Below are 15,012 nucleotides of genomic sequence, written 5' to 3'. Positions count from 1 at the left end.
ATTGATTGTGTTAACATGTAAATTGCTATATAATATTCATACCATTGGAGTTCCTCATGCAAGATTGTATGTTAAAGATGTGGGGAAGATGTACAGTTTTAGCTTTAGCGAGGGCTTATCAGGGCAGCAGGCCAGGGCTTCATAGTTTTGAGGATACGCCAAATATCTTTTTTTTTTCTTTTCTTTTTTTAAATTGATGTTTGGAAATCAATTATATTTTAAAATTTCCCAAAACTGCTTGTCAAAATCACTCTCAGAAGTTTTAGCTGGCCAGAAAATCAATACGAAGAGTTTAGAAAACTCAGCCCAGGTGTAGAGTGTGAGCTAAATGTGCCAACATTTTTCATGGTCATGCTCCAAAATATTTGTTTTTGGTATTTTTTTCAGTCCTTGTATTACATACATATACGGCTAACCTGGTTGGCGATCACATTTTGAACTATTTTCTATGGAAAGGGTGTAGAAGGTTCCAGAAATGGCTATCTGGAACTTTGTGGCTACGTTTACACATTGATAGATGGATAGATAATGTTGTAAAAGTACAATTAAAGTGAAATAAATAACTACCACTTATCGATCAATTGCTTCACGTTATGAAAACATAAAAACATCATATAGTCAACAATTATAAAAATCAGTAACAAACATTACATTTTGTCAAGTTCCACCATCAAAATCATCAAATATGTTGGTCAATATTCCAGTGATTATGAATGAAAAGCATCTGCTTTTCAGTCTTGGTTTAAAGTAACTCAGTGTTTCAGTTGTTTCGCAGTTTTCTGGAAGTTTGTTCCAGATTAGTGGTGCATAGAAGCTGATTGCTGCCTCTTATCTAAAGTAATCACTCTGTGTTTTTCACATTTTAAAAGTCAGACGACTTGGTTGAACTACAGTTTGAAATTTAACACTTAGTCTGAGGCGTCATTTTAGGACCGAAGAGACTTCTAAAATAGTTTTCCAAAAGAATAATCTGTGGACTATATGATGATATTATCTCCTGTGTGCGGGCCACAGGAGGATGAACGGTGGCCTGTTACTCTGAAACTCACCGACTCCAAGAGCTCCACTGTGTGACCCTGACTTCCTTTGCTCACGCTGCACCATCCACCAAAATTCACTCTTTTTTTTCTTTTCTTTTCATTCTCCCCCCTCCCTCTGTCCCCTGAGCCTTTATTGTCTCGGGGGACACAAATAAATCAGTGTTCTCCCCCCTTTTCATCTGTGTTGGAAAATAATTAAAAAGAGGGCGCTGAATTGTGTACAAGCTGAATCCTCTGTTCAGTAAGCCACCTCCATCTAAGGACCCCCCCCCCCCTCCCCAACACAACCACCTCTCCTTCCTCCTCATTCCTCTCCCTCCTGTTTTTTTTTTAATCTTAATAATATGTTCTGCTCTGTTTAAGATTGAGATCAAATACTCTCTCATAGAGCTGCGGTAATTAGATTTCACTATGTAAATGGCCTTTAAAGCACGTTCAGAGTGTGAGGCCCTGTGCTCACATTTGTTCGCTGCACTGCTGCCTCCCTCAGGTCATTTGTGTATGAATCACTTGGCATCGCTCAGCGCTGCGCCGCCGTAGCAGAACATAAATGGGAGCCGCTCACTGAGTCACTCTGGAAGAAGAAAAGAAGAAGGGGGAAAAAAATGTAAGCAACTTTACGAATAAAGTCGCTTGCATTTTTTAATAAAACAAAATTACTGTAATAATTTATTTTTACGTCACCATTATTCCTTGGTTTCGGAAAAATCCCAGAAAGTAGTGTGATCTGAATTTCACTTGGTGTGTAATTGAGACATGAAGCTGATTTCAGGGAGGGATTTGTTGTTGCTCAAATACAATCCTTCAATTTTTTTTCTTTTTTTTTTGTTTGGAGTCAGAAGGTTGATTGCTGTCTTTTGGCTTTATAAGAAAGACAACAGATATTGTCTTAAGGAGATGAAAGGAAGTAGTGACATCACTGATGTTTAAAAAAAAAACCCAAACAGCAGGCTCCTGTTTTTAGTGGTACAGTCAAAGCCTGGAAAGGCGACCATATGTCGGGCCCCCTCTTCGCTCCTCGCGGGCCCCCCGTCAAGCCGCCCCTGCACACCAATTAAGCTGCTATTAACATATATTTTTTTATTAATTGCCCTATCACCGTGGAAGCACGGAGACGCGGTAAAGGCCGCTTGGGCGGATCTCGCGTGGCATGGCGGCGTTCTCACAGAGAGCGACAGCTGAAGGAATCAGGTCAGATTATATGAGCATGGACAACTCAACAGATTTGTTTGTTATTGATAGCAGCAATCAATTCAATTAGTTTCCCTAATTCACTGAATGCCTGATGAGATTAGCAGGGGGAATGTTTTGTCATTTACTGTCTAATGTATGCATGAGTTTCTCCTTCAGTAGGGACCAGCGCTCATTTCTTTTTTTCCTCTCTCTCTCTCTCTTTGTGCACTCGCTGTTTCATAACGACAGCTTTCCATTTCCTCCGGAGTAATTGGACTGCCCTGTTAGATTATCCGGTCTAAATTGTAATACTAATTATAAAGCCTAACAGTTGTGTCGCATCAATAGTCTATTAGGATTAATTAAGATAGGAAGTGACAGCTGACGATTAAGCGCATCAGTCGCAGTTCAACGATGCAGAGGTCAAACGATCAAGTTCCTCTCCGTCAGAGGAACGCCCAGACTCGAAATAAAAAAAATAAAATAAATAAAAAAATTATGCAAATGATGTGCTGTCATATGTCTGGTGCGCTTTTTAATTGTTTTCATTCTTTCCTTCTTTTTTTCTTTTTTGTTTTACTGTTGCATTGCGTGCAGACTTAAAGCCCAGACTGCCGCACTGCAGCGAAAGAACAAACGATTTCATAATTGATTATGCTTCTAATTAAAAAGCATACAATTAGTGGAAGATATTGATAGTTCAGCATGTGCCTTTTAACCCCGAAGCTGTCCGGCTACTCCCAGAGGAGACGTGTGTCCTTTCGTGTTAATGATGGAAACGACTTTTAGATAACGTGGCTGTCCCAGACAATCAGCTGTGTTTACACACTGACCCGGACTTCTGCTGGCTCGGCCCCTGGATCTCTCTCCATGCCTTTAGACGCGCCAATATCACTGTAATTATACAACAACAGACCACAGAGGCCGCCGTTTCCATGACAGTGCCTGCTGTCATTCAGCACATGGACTGTTCTCAAATTACAAGGAGAAATGCACTGCTCTGAAAAACCTTGAGAGTAAGATAGATTTAACATTGGTATATGAATCGATCGGTTTGACCTTCTAGTAGGTTGGAAAGTTTTACCCAGTTCCTGTCAACATGCAAATTTGAGGCGAATACAAAATTATTCATACTCCTGACGGTTGGATGTGACATTATTTTTTTTTATTTTAACCAATAAGTTTGTTTCTGATAGAAAATAAGACGGACCTGTCTCCAAACGGAGCAATATAAATGAGTATTAGTTTTGAAAACAATAATCAATGATCAGCTTTTTTTAATGTTTTCATTAGAATTTCTATTGAGGTTGGAAAGTCTTCTTGTCATCACCCTAATCTGTAGCTCCTTCTACAAAACTATCAGATCCAGGTTAAGAATCTGGTTGGGCTAATCTAAAAAGTTAGCTAAAAGATTAGTTGTGCTAACCCTGAAGCACTAATCATAAACATTTGTTCTGAAGTTCTTTGGGCCTATTTATTTGGATACGAAGATGTCTGCTTCCTAGCTTGACAGCCTGCACTACAGACTCTTATTCTGACGTATAAAAGGAAGTAGTTTTTGTAATATCCTATTACCTTGACATAGCTGACAGAACTCTGCTATTAAAAAGTTTTATTTAAAATTCACAAAAACCCAAGCTTTGCATGTTTCTGAAATCTTTGACAGGCATAAAATCATAACTCAGTTAAATTAATAAAAAAAACTATTCATCCCAAATAGAAATGAAGTGTTATTTTCACTACTTCTCATTTCATCCAGGTACCCTCAAAAAGTTGTGAAATAAATTCTTCACTCAGAATAGTTTTTTAAAAATTATTTTAAAAAACCAATTTGTTTAAAAATGTATTCTAAAGTAAAGTTTTCCAGAAAATTGCAACAAATCTTGGCCAATGATGTGTTTTTTTTGTTTGCTTGTTTTTGTCAGTGCAAATATCATTATATCTCATGAGCTGAATCCATCCGTTCACCACCAACCGGTGGTTCTGATGTCCATCCATCAGCGCCGTCACCTCACAGTAAAACGGCTTCAGCTGGACTCCTGTCTGGATTGTCCCTCTACCTGCACTAGTTTTCTTTCCCCAAAAGTGCAAAAGTATTCGTGTTTGACATTCACTCCAAATTCTACATTCCCTGCAAGTTTGAACACATTTGTTTGTCTTCTGCCTTGCTGGTAGGCTGGTAACAGACTGGCAGGCTGTCCGGTGTGTACCCTGCCACCTGCAGCATGGCAGCTGGGGACGGTTCCACAGCTGCCATGACCCTGAGGAGGACGATGGGGATATGAATCAAAATGAAGGTGGCACGGCTTGCATCAGCTGCCACTACAGGACACATTTAATTAGCCGTTCAGAATCGGAACCGTTTCATTATCAAGCTTAGAGTTGTCTTTAATATGACCTGCTTTCTATTCTGTGCAATGTTTATCTACTTACGTTGTAATATCTGTGTTGCTCATGTACAGTTAGCTCAGTTTCTGTTAGCATTTGGCTGTTGTTAAAACTCAGCAGGAATTCTTAAGTCTGCATGTTCACACTGAACACATAATCCTGGGATATTGCACTGATTTATGTATTTCATCTAAATATGAATAATTACTGGTGATTTAATCTGATATCTTTCACGGTCGTTCAGTGTTTCCCGCAAAAAACTGCTAACCCACGAGCTGGGCCAGTCCACCAGATGCCCACTGTGTTTTGGTATTAGAAAATGTTACAAAAATTTGGAGGTGCACAAGCAGGCATCATAATTTGGAAATAATGGTGTGTGAGGCCAGCAGGCAGAAGCAGGGAGAGCACAATTGGTGCCCATGCTCTCACACCCAGTTCAATATGTCAACTATAAACTTTAGCGTAACCCGTCTTTACTGTCACGATTACTGTTGTATTAAAAACCCTATTTAAAGTAAACAACACTAAGCCTGGTGGGGTGGGAAAGTAAAGCCTGGTGGCCCGCCAGGCTTATATAACACACTGGGGGAAACTCTGGGTTGATGGTTCTTTCCACGTGTTCTCTTTCTGTAAAAGGAGAACACATTGGAAAAATTTGCCTAAATTTAAGCATATGAGATCTCTTGTACCCTAATTGACTCAAGTTCTTCCCGATGTCTCACCCACTCACTCTTCCATGACTTTCCCTAGAAAATATCTTTCATGGTGTGTGCTGAATCTGGCACTTACAAACATTTGACGTGGTACATTCAAATGCGAAGAAGTTGCCAGATTAGAAATGGAGAAAAAAGAAAATAGTAATCTTTGTTTTTATGTGAAATATACCTATGAAGAAGCCACCCCATATTCTAGGTAGCTGTTTCAGAGGTTTTAAAATGGAAACTTTGTGTTTAAAATCAGCTTGCTTGTAAATCTGAGGGGTTTTTTTGGGAGGTTGCTGTGACCAGTCACAAATGTCCTCCAGTTAAAATTTTATTCAAAACAACTTAAGTTCCCCTCTCCTATTTAGCTTGTTTTTTATCGTGTTTATGTGTTCAATTTAGATTGTGCTTGATTCATTTCTCTATTAGATTTTATTGATTATAGTTAATGATTAACTAAGATTACCATTTGCTCAAACCTTTTCATTTTCCGGTGTTTATCTGTTTTTACCGTTGCAAATTGAGATTATTGTTAATCGAGCAAAAACCAAATGACCTTTCAGTGAAACAATGTAACAATATTAAATAATAAAGAGAAAAAGAGAAGAAATACATGAAAGGTCTAAGTTCTCTAATTTACAACTTATTCATCTTTGAGCATAAGCAAAATATTCTATTACATAGTAAATGTCATATATCCAGTTTATCTGTTGTTGGTATTTATTTACTTTCTTTCCAGTAACTAAACTGTAACTGTAATAGTATTTTCTTAAGGTGGGCTTAGGGGAAGGAGGGGATCGGCAGAGTTTATGTCTAGATTGTGTGATGATGTTTACCACAACTGATATCTAAGATCTACAGTTCTGTAATAAACAGTGATGTCTGGCGTTGATGAGTCTTGTTGAAGTGCGAGAGAAAAAGTCTCCCGAGAGCGTTCAGTATATTGATATGTTGGAAGTGCAAAGACTGTGTTCAAGTCCCGTGCAGCGGGGGTCTCTTAAGGGGCCGGACTGCTGGGGGGCACACTTACCCTGGAGCTCCCCGAGGAGCAGCGTTGATATCGGCAGTAAAACCCTCCAAAATACAGTGGGAGAGCATCAACAGAGGCTCCGTTCTAACGTCAGATATCGATAGGCAGAAGTAATCCACATGCTACGAACAAGAAAACTGAGAAATGTCAGTTGAAGACACGGCGTACTCAGCAGCAGAAAGCGCCGCGGCATCTGTTCTTAAATGGCTTAATCTTTCATGGAGGCCAGCGGAACGTGGAGCAATGCTAAACTACTTGTCAAGACAAATATTTCCAGCAGACTCCATTTGTATAATGGAACGGGGGAAGAAGGGGGGGAAAAAAGAAAAAGATACATAAGCGGGCACTAAAAGTGTTTCTTCTGCCTCTTGCCCCCTGGCATCCAGCTTTCTCCTTCCCCTTATCTGGCACAAAGAGTGCATTGTTAGCAGAGCCATTACAAACAGTCCTGACTACACTGGACGACATATGGCTCAGGGGAGAGCGCTATAGATTGCAAGCAGTGGAAGAAAAGAGAAAGTTCATCAGACCCATCTCATCTGACCTTGCGTGTTTCAGGGGGAGGGAAACGCGGAGGGACACCGGCGCTGAATGGACAGATTTTCCGAATGCTTTGAATTCCGTTAGAATCACGGGGAAGAGAGAAAGGCGAGATGCTCGAATAAATGGATTTGGCCTATAAAGTGTAAGTGGTGTGATGCCCATTTCTTCAGAGGGATGGCATTAGGGGGACCGGTTTGTATTGATGGCTGCACAAAGAGGGCCAAAGAGTGCACACAATGAGGAGTCCAACCGGAGCACTAAGAGATTAAGGTTGATATATTTTAGCCCTATAGCTTTAGGTCTTTTCATTTCCCAAACACAAAGAGGAAGAATGGAGGAGCGTTGGGTCTTAAATGCCTCTTTCCCTCTCTGTTGTTTTATTTATTTTAATTTATTAGTCACATGCCCCCCCCCCCCGCCCCCCATCCCAGATGACGATAACAACAACAAAAAAAAACCTTCTCAGATCGGATGTATTACTTATGACATCCCAGTTTTCATCCGTTCACAATTTCTACATTAGAGCTAAACCTCTGCAGCTGGAATCTCACGGCTGAGTTCGCCCGAGCCCATGAATTATTGAAACCTTCAGAGCCACTGGCAGGCAGGTTGAGGGGAGTTCATGTCCAAAGCCGAGCTTCAGATTCACAGACATCCCAACAGGAGTGTACTACAGAAAAAAAAGCTACTAATAAAAATTTCATTGAAATGAGACAGAGGGTGTGTGTGTGTGTGTGAGGGGGGGGGGAGTGGATATTGCTAGCATTCTCCCCCAGCATCAGTATGAAATCTTAATCTGAGTTAATGGAAGAGATATGAAAGCCTTTCTGAATTCAAACACAAGCGGTGCATAATTTATAAATTATTGTCAGAAAAGTGATTCCGCTCTGAGATTTACTCCCTTTTAGATGGAAGCCGACTCGGCGAACATCGTGTTTTTGACCTCTGACGGCAGGAGATTTTACAGTAGAGCTGTCGATATCATCAGGTAAACTGGACAGGTTTTTTGTTTTAAGGAGAAGAAAACTTCAACCGAAGTGCTCCGAAAGAGAGAGAAAGAGAGAGAAGGTATTAGTTGCAACCCAGACTAGCTGGGCTGATGTATGGTGAGTAAACGAAACAGCCTCTGGAGGCTGCTGTGTAAGACTCCTTTTGTCCTGAAGGTTGACAGTTTGCTAAAAGCTTCGTAACGTCTCCAACGTACCGTCGAGCCGAGTGTTATCGCAAAAAGCCTTCCCCTCTCTCTTTTATTTTTTTTTTCCCTTTCCTCCTCATTCCAATTACACAAGAAATGTTTGCACGGCACACACTGCGTCTAATTCACAGTGACAGCTTCCTCTTCCTGCCGCGTGTGGCGGCGTAATAGAAACGGTGTCCCGTGCTGGAAAACATTCCTCACTAATGTAGCCCCAGCATGTCCAGCGCCGAGCTTGAGCTTGTTCCTGCTCCATTACATGGCAGGGAACAGGTCCTGATTAGGATTAGCACATGTAACTCCCCCCTCCCCGAAGACAGCCCGGTTCAATCATCCCGACTCCCGCGCCCTGTTCCCACTCAGCAGGCTCTCTGTTAGCCAGGCCTGCAGCTTATCTCTAATTCTTCTTAACCTGAGCAAGAGTTAGCTTTTCTTTAGCTTACCAAGCTAACTAAATAGATAACCTGGCCTCTTCGGATGCCAGTTATTGTCCTTGAACTAATTATCGGCCTTTACCAGGCCTGAGCACACGTGTTGTTTTTATCTGTATCAGTATCACTTTATTATTATCCCCTCTTTTTATTACAGCACAATGGGATGATTTTTTTTAAAGGGCCAGTATTATGTGTTTACCAGCCACAAATTTTATAGCACAATAAAGTAACTATGTTAAATTCAGTGGTAACAAAAATGCTGTATACATCAAATATGACTTAAAAGAAATTCAACTTTCTAATTTAATTGTCTCTTTTAGACAATCCTGCTCTTTCTGAGCCTCTGCCTTCAGGAAGTCGTCGCAATATGGCTCCTCTATTAACCCTTTAATAAGTAAGTAGCTACTATAATGAAATCAGCAGATGTGTAGTTCCACCAGGTGTTTGCTAATTGCTTCTGGCTAGTCTGAAGGGGCTGAGTGGGGTGCAGAAGCTTGGACGCTGCACCACAAAGGTGGAGCTAGGTCCACCCAGGTGTTTGGCACAGCTTGAATGGTTGCCTTGGAGATAATAGGATTTCTCAAGACATGCATAAAAGAATCAAAGCAACACTCCAGGTATGTTTTTGATGAGGGAATAACATTATAACACAATACTGCCCCTTTAAAATACAAAGCCGTAGAGAATCACACAATAAAACTGGCAAAACTGTAAAAGAAAAAAAAATCTATGGCCTATTAGTCCAAATATCAATAAAACAGGCTGAATGAACAATGTGCCTGATTACGGTCAACATTTATCTGAATTATGGTCTGGCCAATAAGTTTTTCCATCTGGTGGTTCTTGATTTGGGCTGCATGGGATTTACACCAAAAATATATATTTTAAAAATTTGTGACAATCTAATTTCTTTTATTTAAAAAGAGCAAAAATGACTTGTACTGCTACAAAATTATTACGTTATTATTATTATTATTTTTTTTTTTTACGGTTAGACCAAAATGATCCTTAAACCTTGCAGTTTAGGTTTGAAGTAATGGTTTGATTTTGCCAACAAGTTTCTTCTGACAGTTTCATTAAATGGGGAGAATGAAGCAAAAATAATTTTGTTGAAATATTTACTGTATTTTCTTGTACATACTTTGAAACAAGTTTAATTTGTTTTATATCTCATATTTAAATTACCTGTAATGTCACATTTGTGTTGCATATTTTATATCAACAAAGAGGAAATTTCCCCCTATGGATCAATAAAGTATAAAACTGTGCTAGTCTTGTTTCAGCCAGCTGACCGGCAATGTGTAGCAACAGGTAGGGGAGGGGGAAGCCTAATTCTATGACATTGACTCAATAAATGTCCCACACAGACATTAATTACTGTGTTTTTCCACACATTTAAAATGCACGGGCGAAAGAAAAGTCGTGGTCTGTTATTCCTAACGCTCCTCGATGTTTGTGTCTCTAAACGGTAAAAAAGGCGAGGCTGCAGACGCAGAGCGACGGCTTGTGTTGTACTGTCGCGGGGCGGCTGGATGTTCCCAGACCTGGCAGGGCGAGGGGAAGAGAGTACATGGTTGGCTGAGTCAGGCATATCCAAGGTGATAAAAGCATAAAAAGGAGACATGAATGTTAGATGGGGTGCTGAAGTCTACACTGCAAACTTACTTAGAACAGCGGCGCCGTGGCTTTCTTAATGTGAATAAATGGATGTGGGTCTCTGTACCCCGTCTGCTTTCGCATGTTTTCCTCTGGATTCCAAGTTGATGAAACTCCCAAAAGCCTCAAGGCGGCAAAAAGCCAGGCAGCTCCCTCATTACCTTCCATTTACCAGCATCTGCAGCTATAGGCTGGCGAGAACGGAATGGAAACATGGAAAATATTCCTTATTGTCATCCCCCCCCCCCCCCCCCCATTGTTTATGAACATGAACCAACCAACCAGCAATAATATTGTAATTGTTTTTGCTTCAGTAGTTTTTAAATGAATTGTTTTATATCTGTTTTTGATCATTTTGCTGTATTTATTGTCTATTTTGACTATTCATTTAAACCAACTGCTAAAGGTATTTTTTTAGGGACTAAGGTTAATCCAGTTAACTGAAACTAATAAAGTAATGAAAACTGAAATTGAGGAAACGTTGTTGTTAACTGGAATTAATAAACATGGATTGTGTTTGTGAAGGGATTCATTCATGAACACAGTCAGTTTATGTGAGCTGTCAGCAAGTAACGGCACCTAGTCTGTAATATGGTGATGGCAAAAATTGGGAGAAAACACCAGTCAGTTGGTTGTTCAACAATAACTGAATACATAATACAACTAATCTATAATGAAAAACCCCAACAGTACTGTAACCCTGGAAGAGACGAGTGTTGCAAATTAGCAATGATGCAGGGATTAGATTGACTTGATCTATGTTTGCTGTCTTTGTCAATATTAAATAAACAATAAAATAAAAAATCAAAAGTTTCAATTTGCATGTTTATAAGACCAACAAAGCTAAAGAGCGTGCACGATCACTTCAGATGACACAAACGTCAAGGTGAGGCTCGTAAATCGAAGCTGTCGGTTCCAATTTATTGACGACTGAGCATTCTCTCTTACCGCTTTAATTAGGATTGTTAATTCAAGCTAGTTAAGGAGTAGGCAGATTATGTGTTGGATGTCATTAAAATATCCATCAACTTTATCACCAAGGGCCAATCCATAATTCACCCTCTGTTCATGTGTGACTAAGAGGGCTTTATTTTGGAGCAGCCTTAACGGGGCAAAGTCATGTGGAAAAAGGTCCGCTGCACTGCGCCGCGCCGACTCTCTCTGTCCCGCCAAGTGGAAGACTTAAGAAGTGTAAAAGCTGCTTTTTGGAGAGGCCAGAGTGGACTGAGGGGAGCGGCTCTTGGCAGATGAGGAGAGGTCACATTACATGGGGGCCGTGTGCGGTGGGAGCAATTTCTCGACCTTCTAACTGTGGCTGAGGCGATGCTGTTCATCTTTGGGAGGCTACCCGTGTCAGGTGCAGTGCCTCGGATCCGGCGGGGTGGGGGCTCGTCCAGGGGGATCCGCTGTGCACTCCGAAGAGTCCATGCTGGGGAAGAAGGAAAAAAAAAAGACAACAAACACACACACCTGCGAGATGTCCCTGGACCAGAGGTGCTCGCTCACTCAGCTTTACTTTACAGTTTCTCTTGTGGGACCCCGGGGCCCGACCACTCCAGCTCCATCTAACTCCTGAACTCCCTCCCCTGTCCATTTTTTTTTTCAACCTAATTTTCTATCCTCTGTGCTTCTCCACCAGCCCCCCCATCACATCCATCACTGGACTCCAGCATCCATCTGTTTTCTTCCCACTCTACTCCTAGCTTGTTATTCTTCTTCTTTTAGCTTCTCCAAATGTTTTTGCCGCCTGCTGACCAACGTTTCAAACTCTCCTCTTTCAATTACTGAGACGGGAAGAAGAAAGTTGAGCAGGCATGAATAAAACACCAAAAGCTACCGTATAACCTTATGTTCTTAGCTCCCATGCTGGATGCTTCTTCCTCAGCTAATTCCCCTGATAGATTTCAGATATTTTACAGCAAATCTGCAACAGAAGCTTGATCTACTTGAAGAAACGCGTTCCACGCTTTTCGGGGTTTTTTCTCTTTTCACTTTCACCTGGTTTGAGTGCATGTGCTAGTCAGGACGCGATAGCATCCTGGCCCTCGTCCCGCCACTTGCATATTCATCCGGTCTAGGTGCTAATTTGTGTGTTTCATGGCTGTTCTCACAAGCTTGTTTGCACGCCCCGCTCCACCTGGGCTTGTTTTGGCGTCCTGTCAAAGCCAAGGCCTGGCGAAACAAACAGCGCCTGTGAAGAAAAATACCCATGCATGTTTAATTACAACAGGACGCTCTCTCCGTCTCGTTTTCTCCACAGACCTCCCCTCTGAGACGAGGGGCCTGCTTGTGACCCGGCGTTATTGTCGCCTTTTTTCAAGTATGGCAAGGAGGGAAAGAAAGAAAGAAGGTATTAATATTTAAAGTGCTTGCTGCAGTACAGCTGCACACACACTCTCTCTCTCTCTCTCTCTCTCTCTCTCTCACACACACACACACACACACCCATGCATAAAATCACACAAAGGCAAATATAAGCACATCTTTTCTGAACTAAAAAAATTAAACATCCATTATTGAAATATTAAAATCTTTTTTGTCCTTTTACATTGTTTTGTTATCCAAACAGAGAAAAGCTGCATTTTAAGCTTAGAATGTACACAAGAAAAAAATATTTGACACTTGTGATTTTAAAATGACTATTGCAATTTTCATTTGCAAATTCTATTACAAAGAAATCCTATCGTTATTGTTCATGAACAATTTTAAATGGGAATCTCCATTGGGGGGGCATTAATATAGACCTAAACCTTAAACTTTTAGCAAACAAACTGCTTTCTGTAGTGACATTAAAGCTGCAGTATGTAACATTAAAATTTGTACATATTTGTTAAAACTGTTATGTCCTGAGAGGATAATGTGAATTCTCTACCTCCTCCCTGTGGTCCTACTGCCATCTGCAGAAATGCACCAATCCCCATCAGAAACAACCAATCAGAGCCAGCAGGAGGGTCTTAGGGCTGTCAATCATCCGCATATACTGTACACACCACTCACACCAGCTACAGCTGGTTCACCACAATGTGAATGCTCCGGCTAGTTAGCATGGCCACTGATGACAGTGCATAATCAGTTTTTCTGTATTGGTACTGTAATTTGTTTCTTCACCGTTAGCACATTAAGCAGTTGGGTTGATATCTTTCCAAACTACATCCACAGATGTATGAAGCCTGATTTTCGCTGGGCTAAATCAGATCCATGAGGTTAACGTGGTCAAGTTACATAATTTCAACAACCACTCCAACATTTTATGCACCACACACCTCTGACACTTTATAAGAGTACGGACTACGGAGGGAACAAGCCGCACAGAGTGTAAGTGCTGAAAACATTGTCGGCCTGATCTCATGCACTTATTTTCTGCATGGAAACATCTTGTCTTTTTTTTTTTTTTTTGCTATAACAGTAATTGGAATTGAATAAACCTGAACCTGAATGTACATGTGTCAATCATAAAGCAATAAGGATCAGAATGAGAGAGGTCACAGAGAGGAGACACTGTTGGATTTGTTTTGTTGCTATGATGCTAGTGGTTAGCATGGCAACAAGGATATAGTTCAAATTATATTTTAGTACTATAAACAACTGTTTTATTCAGGTGTGATGAGGTGTAGAAATGCCACATATTGTATCAGCCCGGATGTTGTCAGTGTGAGTGGATGCCTCGACTCGCCTGTGAGATTTTTCTCCAAACTGAGATCACTCTGACTGCTGCTCACTGCATGGAAGAACCTGACTGCCCACAACCTTCAGGCTCCAAAATTTCCTCAGTGTTGTTTCAGGAATGTAGTTTTCCTGCTTAATAACCCCCACTGAAACATTTATCCTCCTGCAACATACAGAGACGTCAGCAGCCATGTTGGGTTTGTCTGTTTTGTTGAATTTTTTAGGCAAACCGGTAAAACAGTTCACCACATTTGCATGGAAGCCTCATGTTGTCAAGCGTTGTGTTAAGAAAGTGGGTCTAGGCAGCATTACAGTAGCTGCTTGTGGTAAACAGCCAGACTGTCAAAGCTAACAGCAAGAGGCCGTCCTTTAACCTGGCAGAATAACATATGGAGACGTAGGGGGTCTACAGTTCCCCCCCTAGGTTTTGTACTGTTAGCGCAGCCTTTGTCAAGGTTGCATATTTTAGGTAGAGTTATTTATGATATTCTTTGTTAATTTTAGCTTGAAATATGATGCATTTTGGCAATATTTTAACACCTAAACTTGAAGAAAATTAAACTTCTCCCTAACTTTTTGCCTTCAAAGCCTCATAATCGGTTAAGCGAGACATCTCATGCACTCGCTCTCTTAGGGGAGTGAATTTTAACCAACATAAAGTCTCAGTACTCAGCAGTATGAAAACAGCCACTGCGAGGCAAAAACAATGGACTCATCACACAGAAGTGGAGAAGGCGGGAGCCTTGTTTTCTCGCAGGCCTGACCTCTTTTTTCCCGAAGTGTCACATTATACACAACGTGTCTCCTTTGCATACAAAAGGTCAGAAAGATAAATCAAAATCTGCAAACCTGACTGGCCTGATTCATCACGGCGGGCCGGGTCAAAGTGTTAGCTGTAATCAGAATTTACCCTCAGACGGAAGATGAATCGTCTTTGTTCTCTAAGTGTTCCCGTGGAACAGGACGATCCGGCGCTCCGCTCAAACACACGCCTCTAATTAAGTTCGTCGGCGAAGTCCCTGTTTTCTTCTGAAGGAAGCTGAGTTTCATTGTTACTATTTTTCACATTTTTCACGTGAGGGAAGAGACTAATTTACCCCTCGAGGTCCCGGCGATGTTTATTGGCTTTGTGACACTTGTTCTGGTTAGATAATCTGTGATGATGCAATTCTCTGAAATGAAACAC

The sequence above is a fragment of the Xiphophorus maculatus genome, chromosome 9 (assembly GCF_002775205.1).
Source record: "Xiphophorus maculatus strain JP 163 A chromosome 9, X_maculatus-5.0-male, whole genome shotgun sequence".
Classification (NCBI taxonomy): domain Eukaryota; kingdom Metazoa; phylum Chordata; class Actinopteri; order Cyprinodontiformes; family Poeciliidae; genus Xiphophorus; species Xiphophorus maculatus.
Note: the sequence above shows the minus strand (reverse complement) of the source record.